At 41.3% G+C, this 14632-nt stretch overlaps 1 protein-coding gene across 4 annotated transcripts in view; it reads right to left on the bottom strand.

The window, feature by feature from the left end:
- Window positions 1–14632, bottom strand: part of TAFA2 (TAFA chemokine like family member 2) — a 307424-nt gene that overhangs the window by 206994 nt on the left and 85798 nt on the right. The window contains exon 1 of one of the 4 annotated variants that reach the window (XM_054025282.1): window positions 9845–9903. The exons of the other annotated variants lie outside the window; for them this stretch is intronic. The gene's annotated coding sequence lies outside the window, so the exon portion shown is untranslated. Of the gene's footprint in view, window positions 1–9844; window positions 9904–14632 lie in introns of those variants that run through there. 4 annotated transcript variants of the gene reach the window in all.

Below are 14632 nucleotides of genomic sequence, written 5' to 3' on the forward strand. Positions count from 1 at the left end.
TTTTTTTTTTTGGTGAACCTTTTTTCTTCACACTGTCAAAATAAACTAGTCCTCACATACTTGTTATCCTTAAAAGAGTAGCAGGAGCATTCTTTTCAGCTGCAGGAGAGCTTATGCTTTGACAACCATCAGAGAGAATGGTACAATCAAACCACAGGGGAATAGAGATTGAAGGACTCATCCACCATTTCAAGGAGCAGCTACCCCCAAAAGGATAGAGGGTTCTTAAAAGAGCAGGATTCTTTAAGGGAAAAATTAGCCAACGTCCAACAGACCTGAATTGTTGACCTTTGCCCCTCCTGCACTGCCACTGTGCCCCCATTCCAATCACCCATTCTTAGTCCAATGCCAGAAAACACTACTGAGCCATATAAACACTGACTCCTTTCCTCTGCTGAAAGCACTAACATGTATAAATATCAGGTATTTTGACAAACCCCCCCTTTCATTGTTTCATTCACATTGCACAGTGGGAAAATATGCATGTGACTGGAATCATACTAGGGGTGGAATATGGCATGCTTAACACTCACTCTGCACCTATGGGTCATAAAGTCTCTGCTGTCTGTGGTATATGCAAATCAGACAGCGTAGCAGATCCATGCTACAGACAAGTCCATGTGCCTGCTATTTTCCAATAGCATATATCCTTTCAAATATCACATACAGGGATTGAACAAATTGCACAGGCAGTGAAAGTACATCAGAGCAAACTTTGGCACTCATCCCTACCCTTGTTAGCCTCCTAGCTGTTTGGAACTGCAGCCAGTACAAACTAGATGTATTTCATGTCATATTTACTTTCTGTTACATACAAAAAAAAAAAAGAATTTGTCACTTGCCAGAATCCTCCATTTAAAGGAACTGTTCTCTTCTTTTTAAAAAAAAAAAAAAAAAACTAATATTTGTATATTGCATGTCCAGTAAATGCTCACTAGCAATGATTATGACTGCTCAGTGTCGTGTTGGCCACTAAATGCCCTGAAAGGAGGGATGCACACAAACTGGGGTACCCAAAAATGGGGGCTTACTTACACTACTTACCACACAAAAGTGTTACAACAGAATTGGTTGGAAGGATTAGTTAATGTTTTGTAGAACACTTTGAATATTTAAAACATTGTAGAAATGGTAAGTGTTATTATTCTGATGTGGTTCCCCCTTTGAGCTGAAATAACCAGCCCACAGATCAACTGACTTGGTCTCTTGGTGATAGTAGTGGGCCTTCGCTACATCTGCACTGCTTCTGTCATCTGTCACTGTAGATGTGTATAATTCAGTTACTGTTTTGTTTGGTGATTGTTTCAGAAAGAACGAAGAGCAATAGGTTTCTTTTAAATATGTATTAAATAACTGAACCTCATACTTGGAAGGTGAAATAATGTAATAGCTGCAATGTTTTAATGCTGAGTACTACTGCATGTATCCTTATCTCTCACACATATTTTCACATTCTCTCCATCCTTGCAGTGAAATTATCTTTTCAAGGACATTGTGTCTTTGCCATGCCCCCTAGCAATCACTATCCCTAACATAAATCCAACCTGAGCCTTTGAAAGAATTCTCAGTGCTGCTCAGTATTGTAAGTTCATTCTCTAAGAAGGAGCATTGCCACTTTTAATCACCTCTATCTACTGCATTGCCTTCTTGAAAATGGTCCCTTTTCAAACAACGTGTCCTTCATACAGACATTTTGAAAAGGTACTTGTTTCTTTTATTAACATACAAACATTTTCTTATTTGTATTTTGGAGAGTTGGTGCTTGGTTTAACTGGTTTAAAAAAAAAAAAAAACAGGAAGATTTGGAGCCTCATGAACATGAGGGGTTGATAGGAATAGCCTGCCTGAGTCCAGTATTATGCAAACTTCCCCACAAAGTACAAAGTAATGCCAATGCACCACAGTCCTGGTTTGCAATGCCTATGCCATTATGTTCTGCATTGTATCCGGAACAAAAAGCCATATCAAATAGAGAGGAAGCTTAGCCCAGGGGTTAAGGCACTAGCCTAGAATTTATGAGTTCTGTATTCAATTCCCTGCTCTGCCATAGGCTTTCTGTGCGAGTTTGGAAAAGTCACTTAGTCTCTTTCTTTCGGAGTTTCCCTATCTATAATATGGGACAATCCCTCACAGAAGTGTTTTGCGGATGCATATCTTTAAAAACTTGTGGAACGCTCAGATACGCAAGTTAAACGGAAATAAGGCACTCTTAGGCCTGGTCTACACTAACCCCCCAATTCGAACTAAGGTACGCAACTTCAGCTACGTGAATAACATAGCTGAAGTCAACGTACCTTAGTTCGAACTTACCACGGTCCAGACGCGGCAGGCAGGCTCCCCCGTCAACTCCGCGTACTCCTCTCGCCGAGCAGGATTACTGGAGTCGACGGCGAGCACTTCCGGGTTCGATTTATCGCGTCCAGACAAGACACGATAAATCGAACCCAGAAGTTCGATTGCCTGCCGCCGAATCAGCGCATAAGTATAGACATACCCTTATTCTGGAACAAGAGTGTCCACACATGATGTTATTCAGGAATAGCTGATCCTGATTAATTCCATGTGTAGATGAACCCTTCCAGTTTTCTCAGCCCTATCCTACCCAGCCAGATTGGTGAGCAAGATTTGGGGATAGGAAAAAAAAAATCAAAATAAAAACCCAGGGGGAGAATTCCTTAAGGAGTATGCATTAAAATGAGGAAAATCCATCTCTACACATTGAATTCTGCAGATTCGTACTTTAAATCTGCAGCACTGAATTCTCGGGATTCAAAGAGAACTCTCATTCAAATATAACAATTAGGCTTGCAGTAATGCACTACTTACATACCCTTGATGGATGCCTGTTGGTGAGCTCATTGAAAACAGCGCTATTCTTCTGAACTCTCAACCATTGTCATTCTTTGGAGAACAGTTAATGCTGGTTTTATCATGTCAGCTGTGACAGTATGAGGTCTTATGTGTATATATTCCAAAGAGGTTTCTCACAAGTTCGTACAAAACACCAAATTCCTTTAGGGAACTCATCCCCCATGTCTCACCTTTATCGGCCTAACAGTGTTACCAGAAGATTAGCAAGTCAAGCAGCCTAGTTCTCCCTTTAGGGAATTCAACTGCAGATATAAGCACAAGTCAACAAAGTGCAGACATTTCCCAGTTATTTTCATAACAAGTTTTTCGTGAAATTGCTTTCAGGTATCAAACCTATTTATTTTAGTGGAGAAAAGCTTATTAAGGTAAGCACTTTACATCCACTAAGAAACTGAACACAAAATGTCAGCTAAGGGTCAGTAAAAGTCTGGTTTGAACGGTTGGGTGGGTGAAAACCAAATAGAAATACAAACTACAGATTGTGTTAGGATTATATACAGGAAGTAACTGCTAATTACAATGGACCATGCTGTGGCTGGCTCTTGAACCGTTTCATCAGAAGGAGACTGCATTCAAAGATCCTTTCCTTCAACTGCCAGAGGGAAGGGTTCTGGAAGGCTGTCATATCTACAGTACCAGGGGGCATCAAATTGGGCCCCACTGCATGGCAGAGAGTGCTTCTCCACTTCACCTTCACACACCTTAACCAGGAGTGTGAGCAGATCAACACACTGACCCATAAACAGAGTCGCCATCACAGTACTGTAATTTTTCTAGTGATTTTTTAATTGCATGTCTCACAGTATTCTGTGTTTATCTTAAAGCCCCAGCTCCTGCAATAGATTATGAGATTTTTTATTTTTATTTTTTGGCTAGGGGGAAGCCCACCTACCCAGCTACTCACACACAGCAAGGAAAGATTTCCTGCTGATTCTGCTGCAGCTGCTGCACTGCTGCAGCATGTGATGAGATGACGAAAAAAATCCCACTCCCTAGAGACAGAATCTGTCCAGTGAGTGAATGATGAGTGCCAGAGAGGCTGGGTGAGACTGGGTGCATGGATGAGAGAATTTTGTCATTTCTTGTCTTCTGTATATTTAATCCTTCATTCTAAAAGGTTTCAATTCTTTTAATGGAATTTCCTATGATATTTGTAAAGAGTAAGATGTATAGAAAAAGGCTAGTCCCCCTCCAGAATGACCTATGCCATGCACCTTATGAAGTCTCTAGAAGGGAACCTTGCCCTGCCCACCTTAAAGTTACAGCTGTACCCTACAAGATGTAGACCATGTGAGGGCAAAGGCACAAAACGAGCAGTGTTAAATCAGAAGCAACCCGTCACTCTTCCAACTGGAGCAGTGCTAAAACCAAAACAGATACTTCATTAGGTGGAATAGATATTTTTTCCTCTTCGGGATTGATAACTGGAGGCTTTACCAGTTAATTTTGCAACGGTGTAAAGGTGTTTTAATTTACAAAGCAATCCACAGAGATTTCATGTGTTTTCAATATATTTGCATTTTTATTTGCCTACATTGTCCAAGCCACCTCCTTCAGGTGTCTGGATATTAAAACTTGTATTCTTGTATCATCTAGTCTCAAGATTGTATGCAATTGTACTTGGACTGTCTTATCCTATCCTTCCCAAACATTTCACTTATTCCAGTAGAGATGGGAATGTGAATGAATTGTATGAGCAGAAATAATGGTAAAACATATTGGACTTGGATTATATAACAAAATCTGTTAGCAAGTCTGAAAATTACACTTTAAAATAGTGAGTAGAAAATAAAAACCATGTCGTTGGGTATGAGCTCACAGGTATTTAAAAGGTTAACAAAAATATAAAGTGTAACTATTATCAACAGATCCTCCAACAGACACCTTAGATTGGAATGCCCTTCATTATCGTATCTCAGCACAACAGTGTGATTATTAAATTTATGCTCATAACACCCTTGTGAGGGAGGGAAATACTAATCACATTTCACTGATGTGGAACTGAGTAACAGGGAGATTTAGAAAACTGTCAAAAACCACACAAGTAATCTAGGATAGTGGCAGGAATCAAACCCAGATCTCCTGAGTCCCAACCCAGTGCTTTAGCCACAAACCATTCTTCCTCCCTCAAATACATAATAATTTCTGCCTGATCTTATTGGAGCACCTTCCCTGAAGTGTGGCTCAAGCCTTCTCCCTGGTGATTGTTAACTGAAGTGGCTTCTCCTCGTATGGGTTGGAACCGGGGGCAGGTGGGGAGGCAACCACTGGTGCTTCCACCCAAGGTGATGCCTCACTGTGCCAGAGACACATGGGGTGTTGTCCCTTGGGAAAGTGAATAATGCTACTAACCCTAATCAGTATGTTAGGGTGCATCTACAGTGCAACTAACACCTGCAGGTTGACTGTGTCAGCTGACTTGGACTCACGGGGCTCAGGCTATGGGGCAGTTTAACTGCAGTGTAGACATTCAGGCTCAGGCTGTAGCCTGGGCTCTGAGACCTCATGAGGGGGGAGGTTCCAAAGCTGGGCTCCAGCCTGAGCTGGAATGTCTACACTGCAAATTTATACCCCACAGCTAGAGCCCCATAAACCTGAGTTCTCTGACATGGGCCAGATGTGGATGTTTAATTGCTGTGTAGACATATCCTAAGAACAAAGTACAGTAACACAACCCCAGCAGCAGAAGTGACACACCCAAAACAACATAAAAGGGGACGCTAGTGGGAGCAGGAAAATAGGATCTGATGAAGGACAGGGATCGGGTTCACTAGTAAATAATGGTTAATATTCCAAATCAACCAGTTCCCCACCTACCAACATTCACAACTTATACCAGCCCCCAGCTCCTTCCTGGCCCCTTTCAAGTAGATGAGATGGTGAGGAGGAGTCCCGAGGCGAGTGCTCCAGTGCTGTGAACACTGGCCAGCTTAAACAAAAAAGTCTCCACTCGTGGGTGGTGCAAGGTCCTTTCCTGGCTCCTACCAGGCTCAGTTGGCTCCCCAGCTTGAAGCTGCCTGGAGGTCTCAGGACTCAGCACTAGCTCAGATCTCTGCCCCTAGACACTGGTCTCCATAGGGCTGGAGGTGTGTGCCCCAGGAGCTAGATCTCACAGCAGTTCAGAGTCTCCCTTTGTGGGGAGGGGGAGTTAACCAGAGACTCCCTGAGCTGCCCTGCTTCTCTCTCAGCTCCCCATGCCCAAACTGATACTACAACTTGTCTCGTAGTTAGGCTGACCCGTCCCACAGAGGGGCTGAGCAGCCCTGGCTCAGCATGGGCCCTAAACTGCTTGCCAAAATTACCCCAATGCAAAAGCATCCCTATTGGCCAGAATAGGAGTTTCTAATCCATTTTGTCTCTACCCCTGACTTCGAGCATACTGTTGTAGTCCCTTGGGGGTATGGCCCCCAGAGGCTCAGTCTCTCAGTCCAGGAGCTGGCAAACTCCAAATGGTAGTTTCATTATTGTAATGTTTGTTCTACATCTTGCCTTCCTCCCATCCCTACTCTTTTTCACCCTCTTACTGTCATGTGTAATATTATGTTGCCTCTTGGACCTTGTCTTTTTCTGGTTCAGTAAAGTGTCTGTCAGACTTCTGGCTGCTATAAAACAAATACCACTACTTTAAAATCATGCAAGAATTTATGGCACTCCTCTGAACTCTTGTTCATATGTGGTATACCAGACAAGACAGTTTACTTGTGCCATGTGGATCAGTACTAATATAATACATACATGCAGCTGTTATTATCCTAAGAAAAGACATTTTTGGTAAAATATTAAAGCCATAATATGAATCATAAGTGTTTTGTACTATTCAATTTTTATTTTTATAATTTCAAGGGATAATGTCAATTTTAAGCATTTTTTCCTATTTTTATAGATTTACGTTTTCGCAGTTGCAGAAAGTTTGGAGCGGAGGATGTCAGGCAATGGGGGAAGGCAGACAGTAATTCCTTAATGACAGTAGATGTTGGTAGTTTGTGTTTTAAAGGTTATAACATTAACTTTTTAAATCTGAACAGCACATGTCAAAATATACAAAGTAAATATTCTTACATTAAATTCTAATAAGTTCCCAGTTAGGCAAAGTACGAAAAATGCTATCCATAAATTTCAATTCTCAATGGAAATATTTTCTGTTGGTTTTTGCACGTAGTGATATTCAACGTTTACCAATAAAAATCTAATCCTTCCAAGTCCAATCATAAATTATCAGAGGGGTCAGAACTATATTTGTAATCTAATTTTTCATTTATACAAGGGACTACAAAATCTTTAAGTGACCTAGTATTTGCTGTGGCTTGTGCATAAGAGATTGATCCTTTTAAAATGGAGTTGGTCATGTCCCACTTTTAAAAGACTGGTATAGTGACAAATCACAAATTGCTTCATTTGAGCATCATATTATAAGATTAATGACAAAAATAAACGATCTCATGTATTATACGCAGAATTAAACTCTCACTGAAAGGAAAGCACAGATGTACAAGGAGGTACATGAGCACATTAGTGAGGTGGAACAATTAAGTAGCAATCCACAGTTTTGTTCTTGTACAATGCTTGTTCCTAATTCATATAAGTTGTTTTAAAATTAATACACTCACTGAAAAAGTCAATTAGTAGGGGGGGAAAATACCCTTTGTCTCTTGGATCATAAAACCTGACAGCTTCATAAATTCCAACTATCAGTAAATATTTTCAGGATAGTCATTCTAGTGGATTCTATTCCACCAAATGTTTTTGACAGCACAGCATTTCTGATGCATTAGACTCTGCTTCAAAGGAATAGATATTTAAGGAAATCCATTATGACAATGTACATTATTTACTGTAACATTTGTCATGCTGAAACTGTTATGAAATAAAATAAAGCAGATAGATATGGATTAAGGGCCTGCTCCTAATCCCACTGAAGTCAAGAAGAAAACTGATTTCAATAGGAGCAAGACAGGAACCTAATGGGCCTGATATAAAGTCCATTGAATACAACGGAAAGACTTCTATTGACTTCAAGAGGTTTTGGATCTGGCCTGAAATGCAAAAGTGACACGTGTTGGTCCACCCAAAAACTGTCTCTCTTTACTGCTACCAACCATTTTTAAAAGATGTTATAGAAATCATGTTGGCCCCATGATATCAGACAGATAAGTGGGTGAGGTAATATCTTTTATTGGACCAACTTCTGTTGGTGAGAAAGAGCAGCTTTGAAATTATACAGAGCTCTTCTTCAGGTCTGGAACAGGTATTTGGAGTGTCACAGCTAAATACAAGGTGAAACAGATTGTTTAGCATAAGTAGCTAATGCCTATTCTAAGGGAGCATTCAAGGTGAATCATAGAATCATGGTATTGTAGGATTGAAAGGGACCTTGAAAGGTCATCTAGTCCAGTCTCCTGCTCTCAAGGTAGGACCATGTATTATCTTGACAATCCTTGACAGCTGTTTGTCTAACTTGCTCTTAAACATCTCCAATGATGGAGATTCCACAACCTCCCTAAGCAATTTATTCCAGTGCTTAACTGCCCTGACAGGAAGTTTTTCCTAATGTCCAACCTAAACCTCCCTTGCTGCAAATTAAGCCCATTGCTTCTTGTCCTATCCTAACAGGTTAACCAGAGCAATTTTTCTCCCTTCTCCTTAGAAAAACCTTTTCTGTATTTGAAAACTGTTATGTCCCCTCTCAGTCTTCTCTTCTCCAAACTAAAGAAACCCAATTTTTTCAATCTTTCTTCATAGGTCATGCTTTCTAGACTTTTAATCATTTTTGTTGCTCTTCTCTGGACTTTCTCCAATTTGTCCACATCCTGTCTGAAATGTGGTGCCCAGAACTGGACACAGTACTCCAGTTGAGGCCTAATCAGCATGGAGTAGAGGGAAAGAATTACTTCTCATGTCTTGCTTACAATACTCCTGCTAATATATACCAGAATGTTTGCTTTTTTTGCAACAGTGTTACACTGTTGACTCATATTTAGCTTGTGATCCAACTATGACCTCAGATCCCTTTCTGCAGTACTCCTTCCTAGAAAGTCATTTCCCATTTTGTACGTGTACAATTGATTGTGGAGTACTTTGCATTTGTCCTTACTGAATTTCATCCTATTTACTTCAGATCATTTCTCCAGTTTGTCCAGATCATTTTGAATTTTAATCCTATCCTCCAAAGCATTTGCAACCTCTCTTAACTTGATATCATCCACAAATTTTATAAGTGTACTCTCTATGCCATTATCTAAATCATTGATGAAGATATTGAACAGAACCGAATCTAGGACTGATCCCTGCAGGACCTACAAGATATGCCATTCCAGGTTGACAGTGAACCACTGATAACTACTCTCTGGTAACAGTTTGCCAACCAGTTATGCACTCACCTTATAGTAGGTCCAACTAGGTTGTATTTCCCTAGTTTGTTTATGAGACAGTCATGCAAGACAATCTCAAAAGCCTTACTAAAGTCAAGATATACCGCATCTACCACTTCCTGTCCCCCCATCCACAAAGATTGTTACCTTGTCAAAGAAAGCTATTAGATTGATCTGACACAATTTGTTCTTGACAAATCCATGCTGTTATTTATCACTGTATTATCTTCTAGGGTTTCCAAACTGATTGCTTAATTATTTGCTCAGTTATCTTTCCGGGTACTGTAGTTAAGATGACTGGGTTAACTTTATTCCCCGGGTTCTCCTCATTCCCCTTTTTATAGATGAGCATTATATTCCCCCTCTTCCAGTCCTCTGGAATCTCTCCCATCTTCCATGACTTTTCAAAGATAATTGCTAATGGCTCAGATATCTCCTCAGGTCAGTTCTTTGAGTATTCTAGGATGTATTTCATCAGGCCCTGGAGACTTGAAGACATCTAACTTGTCTAAGTAATTTTTAACTTGTTCTTTCCCTATTTTAGCCTCTTATCCTACCTCATTTTCACTGGCATTCACTATGTTAGACATCCAATCGCTACAAACCTTTCTGGTGAAAACTGAAACCAAAAATCCTTTAGCACTTCTGCCACTTCCACATTTTCTATTATTTTTCTCCCCTCATTGAGTAATGGGCCTGCCCTATCCTTGGTCTTCCTCTTGCTTCTTGTGCAGTGAGGTGTCCCATTAAGATCCCTGCAGTTGTAGGACAAAAAAAAAAAAAAAAAAAAAGAGGAGTGGGGTTAGGGGGTTACAGAGTGTCGTAATGAGGCATAAATCCAGTTTCTTTATTTACACCATGATTTTTAGTGTCCAACAAAGTTATGAATTTAAGTTCCGAGGCTCATCTTTTGAAGGTGTTATGCAGATTTCCTTTGAGGATGGGGACTGAGAGTGATCATTTTGTGAAAAGTTTTCATCCACGGGTATTTTTGTGTTTTATCATTTTTTCTATGAGAGTTCATTTGAGTGTAGTGATTGCCTTGGTTAACCCCCATAGTTATTAGGGCATTTAGAGCATTGAATGAGATACACCACATGTTGTGATGGGCATGTGTAGGACCCATAGATCTTGAAAGATGTATTGTGGGGGGTATTGGTCATCATAGCACTGGAGATATGCCTGCAGGTTTTGCATCTGTTGTTCTGGCAGGGTCTAGTGCCGCTTTGACTTGGTGGGTCCTGGTCCGTGGGGATGCTTCTGATGAAGTTGGTGAGTTGGGGGGGTTATTTGAAGGCCAGAAAGGGGGGAGGTGGAAAAGATTTATTTTAGGATGTGGTCCCCATCAAGTATGGGTTGTAACTGTTTAGTGATGCCCCATATGGTTTCCAGTGTGGCGATGACAACTGGAAATGTGCAGTTGTAGGGGAGGATTTTTCTGTACTGAAGCAGGTTCTTTCAAGGTAGTTGAGTGGCCCATTCCATGATGCAATCTACTTCTCTGGTGGAGTATCCTTGTTTGGTGAAGGCAGTTTTAAGTGTGTTAAGGTGTGTATCCTGTACTTTCTCCTCAGAGCATATTCTGTGGTATCTGAGGGCCTGGCTGTAGATAACTGATTTCTTGGTGTGTTTGGGGTGGTTCCTGGATCTGAGAAGATAGGTGTGGTGATCTGTGGGTTTCTTTTATAGAGCTGTCTGTCCATTCTTGAAGCTGATGGGGAGTGCCTGGGTGCTTAAATTCATAACTTTGCTAGACATTAAAAATTATGGTCTAAATAAAGATACTGGATTTATTGCTTATTACAACAATCTGTAACCCACTAAACCCCTTTTTTAATCCTATAACTTCAGGGGTGTTTATAGGCCACTTCAGCTTGAATGGTCCATTAGATCATGCATTAGCTACTTATGCCAAACTATCTTTTCCACCTTGTATTTAGCTGTGGCACTCCGGGTATCTTTCTCAGACCTGAAGAAGAGTTCTTTGTAGCTCAAAAGCTTGTCTCTCTCACTGACAGAAGTTGGTCCAATAAAAGATATTACATCACTCACCTCATCGCATTTTTTAAAGACACATATGTAAAGGTCTCAGAGTGAATTACTGTACAGATGCTCCCTGGGTTACGCAAACCTGACTTATGGAAATCCGCATTTACGGAAAAAGTTCCGTAAGTTCCGTAAGCTTTTTTTTTTTTTTTTTTTTTTTGGGTGCATGTAATTGTAGAGTATACGTCCCTGACTTATGCAAAATCCAACATACACAATGTGTTTCAGAAAGGAACACTTGCGTAAGTTGGGGACCATCTGTATATGCCTATTTGCTAATGATAGGCCAGCGTGTCTCAAACTTCATTGCACTGCCACCCTCTTCTGACAACAAAAATTACTATATGACCCCAGGAAGGGGGACCAAAACCTGAGCAGGCCTGAGCTTTGACCTCCCCAAAGCCAAAGTTCAAAGGCTTCAGCCCCAGGTAGGAGGCCGTAACCTGAGCCCTGCCACCCTTGGGCTTCAGCCCTGGGTGGTGTGACTCAGGCTTTGGCCCTAGTCAGTGCAGCTCAGGCTTTGGCTTCAGCCGCAGGCCCCAGCAAATCTAACGCCAGCCCTTGTGACTTCATTAAAAAGAGGTTGCGACCCATTTTGGGGTTCCTGACCTACAGTTTGAGAACCACTGTGATAGGCTAAGCAAGCTTAAAAACCTGAGGCACAAATGTATGCCAGATTATTTTTTCCTTCAGCACATTCTACAAACAGGTTTGGTAGCTTGTGCAGTGAATCTAAGTAGTCAACGGTTGACTTCTCTGCTTTATTTAATACCAAAAGGGTTATTGACATGCACCACTTTTTGTGTGCCTGATCCTGCAGTCATTCCTGAGGCTAAACTCCCACTGAGCTTTCATTGACTTCAGTGGTCATTTTCCACAAGCAAGAACTGCAGAATGAGGTTTGGTCCTTGTTTCTGTGTGAAAGTCTGTCAGTCATTTCAGTTTAGTTCTTACTATGAAAGAAGTAACACAGCATGGGGGAAAAAAACTTAATTGGCTAGTGTGATTACATAAGCATATATTTAATCCGATGCTTTTTATTTTTTTCAAATGAACCTGGGCCAGATCTTTAAAGGTAGTTAGGCATTGCTGAGCACAAAGTTGAAATGCTTAACTGATTTAGGAGCCTAAGTATCACTTAACAGCCCTGCACAATTAAGTCCTCTCTACACAAAACAAGTTATGGCTTGGGAAACAGCAATGGTAAACTTCCTCACCCTGGGCTTCCAAAGCTCCAGACTCCAACGTAGAGGGGACCACCCCTAATTCAATCCTGTCCTCTTTGCTGGGGCTACAAGAGGAAGTGCCAGTGGGTATGGTGGTTTTGGTGATCTAGATGCTTCTTCTAGGACCTGGGAATCCATCAAACACCTTTCAGATGGTGCAGCTTTTGTCACTTCTGATCCAGCCTGGATTTAGGCTGGTGACCTGGAGGTTAAAGATTCATTATCAATACTGAGCCCTACATTCCCCTAACATTTTTAATTTGTCTAGTGTTCAAAGGGGAACCTAAAGATGCTTAATGTTTTCATTATCATCTTTGAGAAGTCACACACACACCTCACCAAATACTCAGAGCTGTCTCCAGCAACATTGTTCAAACTGTGAGGCTGACTTTGCCAAAATAATACTCACCTTTACTTCACTAGCCAGTCCAAAAAGGGCTATTTGTTATGTTTCCAGGGTAGTTTATTCAAGATAAGGAAACTGAGTAATTAATATACAGATTAATGTTTTGCTTTTACTAAATATCAAAGCCAGAAAGAAAACTGAACAAGCTGCTATGACAACATGTCCAATATACATGCCTAACACTCACCACTCCTTTTCTCCAAGAGGTTCCCTAAGGTTCCCTGTCCCTCCCACATCTCCTAGAATGCACTTTAAACATGGTTAGATGAAGACATAACAGAAAAGGTCTCACATTCCTCTCCTCAGACGCCCTGGTATGTATTGAAGATCAAAGCTTAGTGAAGCCACAATGCCAAGTCTGCAGTCTGTGTGCACTCAGAAGGAAGCCTTGAATATTACTTTTCACTTAATTTTCCATCATTTCAATATACTGGCTACCTGGTACATCAGCTCCAAAAAGTTACACTAATGGTTTGCTACTCCAACTAATCACATAAGGTTTAAATTACTGAATGCTTTCTATTTTTTGAGAGCTGTGCTCTGGGAATCTCAGTGCATGAAACAAGTGCAATTCATTAATTAGTAGGGAACGTCTCTAGAGGACTCTTTTCCAAGGACTCAGGAAGCATGTCTGAACCAAAACAGAGGAGCACCTTAGCACAACCTATTTTGTCTGACAGGTTATTCACCTTTTCATACTGTCAGGAAATCCTTGAGATAAATCCAAGCTTCCCAATTCCATTGTCCCACTTGTAGTGCTTGATTACATTCAGACCTTTCAGCCACGGCCCAAATGTGGGTTGTAATATGTAACAAGTATTCAAAATAAGGACCTGTGAAGGGGAACACTCACTGCCAGTACTGCCCAGTGGTCAGGCAGGAGCATGGCAGGTTTTTCTCTTTCTAGGCACTGCAAAGATTTGCCTCTGTCCAGGTCACACGTTTGAGTCCAAGCCTTTCCGGGTTTATGTAAAGATCCCAACAACAGGGTAGCCTTCTGGGTTAGGCAAAGGACCCCAATCTTCTCCTTAGGTCAGGAGGTCATGGTCTGGAGACTTCTATCTTCAGGGCCTTCCCTCAACTAGATTCCACACACCAGGGCTTCTGTAATTGGCCCCTCCTTAGGGGTTGGTAGGGGACTCTAGGCCCACCGTCTTCAGCAGAGCCCAGTGATAAGCAGCTATATCCTGCACCCTAGAATGCTATGTAGCTGTCTCCCTGGATCACTTCCTACCACTTCCCAACAGGTAAAGTAAAGATCTCAAAGAACTGAGCACAAAGATACGGTCTCTAACCTTCAGAGATTCACATGTCCCTTCTTTGTTGGCTTGGCCACGCTTCAGGCAGCAAGAGCTCTTGCAACACTTCCTCCCAGGAGCTCAGAGTGTAGGTTGACTCACCTCACTGTGTCAGTTAATGAGCTACTCTGCCTCTCTTTTAAGCTCCTCCTCCAGCCCATGCAAACTATGCATGTGTAACAGGGTGGAGCTACTAAGGCCCTGAGCAGCTTTTTAACCCCTTCCTATCCCGTGTGGGGTTTGTAAGCCTCATCACAGAGATACAAAAATACATTTGTTCAGGAAACTTAACATGCTGAGGAACTCCTTCTTTAGTGTAAGTAACTTCCTCTAGCCTCAGTTTCATGATTCTTTATTTCTAATATAAATACTTTTCAACAATAAAGGTGAAGTGACACCCAATTTCTGTGGAATATA

The sequence above is a fragment of the Malaclemys terrapin genome, chromosome 1, assembly GCF_027887155.1.
Source record: "Malaclemys terrapin pileata isolate rMalTer1 chromosome 1, rMalTer1.hap1, whole genome shotgun sequence".
NCBI classification, from domain to species: Eukaryota; Metazoa; Chordata; order Testudines; family Emydidae; genus Malaclemys; species Malaclemys terrapin.